Raw genomic sequence first — 3,820 nt, 5'->3', positions numbered from 1 at the left:
CAAAAAGGGGGCTAGGTGCCAACCTGGGAACTATAGGCCGGTCAGTCTAACATCGGTAGTTTGTAAAATGCTAGAGGGCATAATAAAGGATTATCTGGTAGAATTTGTTCAGGAAAACGGGATAGTTAATGACAATCAGCATGGGTTCAGGAAAGATCGTTCCTGCCTAACTAACTTGCTAACTTTTTATGAGGGGGTAAGTAGAGATATGGATGGAGGTAAGCCGGTAGATGTGGTATATCTGGATTTCTCAAAGGCTTTTGATACGGTACCACACAAACGCTTGCTACACAAGCTGAGGGCTATGGGCATAGATGAGGTGGTGTGTACGTGGATAGAGAGCTGGCTACGGGAACGGGTCCAGAGGGTATCTGTAAATGGCACCTTTTCAGACTGGGCTAGTGTAATGAGCGGTGTGCCTCAGGGTTCTGTGCTGGGTCCCATATTGTTCAACTTATTTATTAATGGCATCGGGGAGGGTGTTAACAGCGATATTTCCGTGTTTGCGGATGACACCAAAATTGGGAGGGTAATAGACACTGACTTAGACATTATAACATTACAGGAGGACCTGGATAAAATAGGGGAGTGGGCATTAATGTGGCAGATGAGGTTTAATGTCGATAAATGCAAAGTAATGCACTTTGGAATTAAAAATAAACAAATGGGTTATACAATTATGGGTATGCCGCTGGGGAAGTCAGAAATGGAGAAGGATTTGGGGGTCATTGTAGACCACAAACTGAAAGGTAGTTTGCAGTGCCAGGCTGCTGTAAACAAAGCTAGCAGGGTCTTGTCCTGTATTAAAAAGGGGATGTATTGCAGGGACAAGTCTATAATTTTGCCACTTTATAGATCATTGGTTCGACCTCATCTGGAGTACGCGGTCCAGTTCTGGTCACCAGTACTAAGAAAAGATGTCCTTGAGTTGGAAAAAGTCCAGCGGAGGGCAACCAAACTAATTAGGGGTATGGAGGACCAGAGCTACGAGACAAGGCTACTAAATTTAAACATGTTCACATTGAAGGTGAGGAGATTAAGGGGGGATATGATCTCCATGTACAAAATGTTCAATGGTGGTAGCAACATTAGCGATAAACTGTTTAAAATTAACTCCATTACAAAAACTAGAGGCCACCACCTAAAATTGGTGGAAAAAAAATTCCAGCACAGGGGGCGAAGGGGGTTCTTCACAGTAAGATCAGTTAGGGTCTGGAACTCACTGCCACAGGCAGTGATTTCAGCAAAGAATGTGGAATTGTTCAAGAAACTTTTGGACGATTTCTTAAGGGACCGTAATATACAGGGGTACAGGTACTCCTAGAATGAGATCCTAATAGGTTGGACTTGATGGACTAATGTCTTTATTCAACCTCAAATACTATGTAACTATGTAACTATGTGATCATGTCCCCCCTTAATCGCCTCTTCTCCATGGAGAGCAAATTCAGTGCAGCTAATCTTTCCTCATAGCTGAGCTCCTCCATGCCTCTTATGAGTTTAGTCGACCTTTGCTGCACTTTCTCCAGTTCCACAACAGTCTTTTTGTGAACTGGTGCCCAAACCTGAACTGCATATTCCGGATGAGGTCTAACTAATGCTTTGTACGGTATTTAATACACAAACTGCAGCATTATCTTTACACAGGTTTTATACACTGAGTGGCCATTATTATGACCACCTGATGTTTGTAGGCAAATTAGCTATAATTAGCTATACTTTTGCGCTGAAGTTGCTAGAGGGCCAGACCATTATAAATATGGAAGCAGGTTGTTTACCACGACAGTAGAAGTGATTTTTTTCTGAAGATATGGGTAAACAACGCAATTTAACAGCTTTTGAATGTGGGATGATTGTTGGCGCTCAAGCCATGGAGCGAGTATCAGCAAAACAGCAGAATTAGTTAAATGTTCAAGAGCAGCTGTTGTTAAAGTGTTTAAAGACTGGACTGTCAGTCGAAAATCTGGGTCTGAACGTGCGAATTGTGGCCGCCAGCGATTAGTCAATTTTAAGGCAGAACGGAGAGTGGCAAGACTAGTACAAGACAACAGTGCAGTGTCAGATTCCTCGCATCACCTTTCAACATCTCGTGGAGTCAGGAGGCGGCCCAACTAAGTCATCTCGTGGAGTCATCTCATGGCCCAACGAAGTACTGATTGGGTGGTCATAATAATCTGGCCACTCAGTGTATATTCCTTACTTTTACCTACATCAAGTTTATTGAAATATAGAGGTAAAACAAACATTATACCAAGCTTAAATGGACAAAAGTGAAGAGTCAACTAGTTGTCACATGCAACAGCGAAGTGCAATATACATGTCAGGACCTTCATGAAGCAATGGAACAGAAACAAAAAAAAGGCAATCTCGCAAGTAATTAGGCATGTGACGCTTGTCCCAATCAAAAAATATATAAATCATGTTATAAAAAAAGGAAGATAAAAGTAAGAGAAAGAAAGACAAGAGAGGAAAGTAAAAGAGAAAGAGGAAGGGGAAAGAATTGACCTATGGAGTCACAATGGTAAAACGACAACAACAGGTTAGAAAAAAAATAAAAATGTAAATAAAAATATATGTTCCTTACTGTATATAAATTTAAATAATCCTGGCAAATAGGAAAACTCTTGCCCATATAAATGATTAATATTATTTATTTATTCATATCTAAATGCTAAATGCTGAAAATGTTAGAGCCTTGGTCATCTTTATATTATTTTATTTTTTTAAATCCATCTCCAGCCTATTTTTTTTTAATAAGTTTTACTTTTGGGCAAGAAGAGTTAGGATTTCTGTTGGATTTTTATTGGTGTACTTGACCCGCTGGGAGAGTTCACCTTACTTTCTGTGACTGTAACACCTCAACAAATAATTATAAAGTGTGCCACCAGGACACCAATACAAACTTAATAGAGGTTCTAACCATCCCCTCCTCTCTACTAAAAATAATTAGACTCAGATATGCTTCCCAAGACAATCAAGGATGACCATGAAGCAATTAAAGAGTGCTAAATCACTCTTTAATCGTCATAGTGGTGCTGCAGCAATATAGCAACAAAGCCAATGACTGGACAAAACTCTCTCTCCCTCTCTCTTTATCTCTCTCTCTCTCCTACGTGTGTGTGTGTGTGTGTGTGTACATTGCCAAACACCTCAAACATCTTATTAAGGGTTTGCAAATATGTGCCCCTATTTTAAATGGGGGCACAGATGCCTGTCAACAGTGTACTGTCACATGTGTTTGCCATTTGCGCAGTTGGCAGTTGAGATGCTCCTGAGCACTAGGCTCATTGTCCATGAGTATTCAAAGAGTGTCCATCAGAATTCAAAGGGAAATGACTCTCTTCTCTTGTAATAAAGTAGTCAGAAATGACCTCCAGTTGCTGGTGCTTGCTTACCTCTGGTGTGTAATTATCTTAGGACTTTACATACAAACTACTCTAGCCTAGGGTGTTCTACAGTATGTTTAAGAGAGAGAGGGGCATATGAGCCATAACAGCTATTAGCCTGGGGGGCATAGTCACTGTTAGCCAGCCTAGCGGCTAATCCACACCCAGCTCCTAGCCTTGATTGGGCCAAAATTGGTCAAAACTATTTCGGGAAAACTTTAGCATAAATCCTTAAATACTAACCCAGGCAAAAAAGAAAATGCACATAAGCTTTCATTTAAATGTGGAGATATGCAACACAATGATATCCTTGTTCCACACCCCTGATAACATCAAAACTTCTTAACAAAGGGGGTAGACTTTGAAGGATTGGTTTTAGTTGTTTGGTTAGTAATTCAGATTTCAGCATCTATTTATAACAAATAACCAGCTGC

Source organism: Nanorana parkeri, unplaced genomic scaffold, assembly GCF_000935625.1.
Source record: "Nanorana parkeri isolate BGI_ZX_2015 unplaced genomic scaffold, ASM93562v1 scaffold472, whole genome shotgun sequence".
NCBI classification, from domain to species: Eukaryota; Metazoa; Chordata; class Amphibia; order Anura; family Dicroglossidae; genus Nanorana; species Nanorana parkeri.
Note: the sequence above shows the minus strand (reverse complement) of the source record.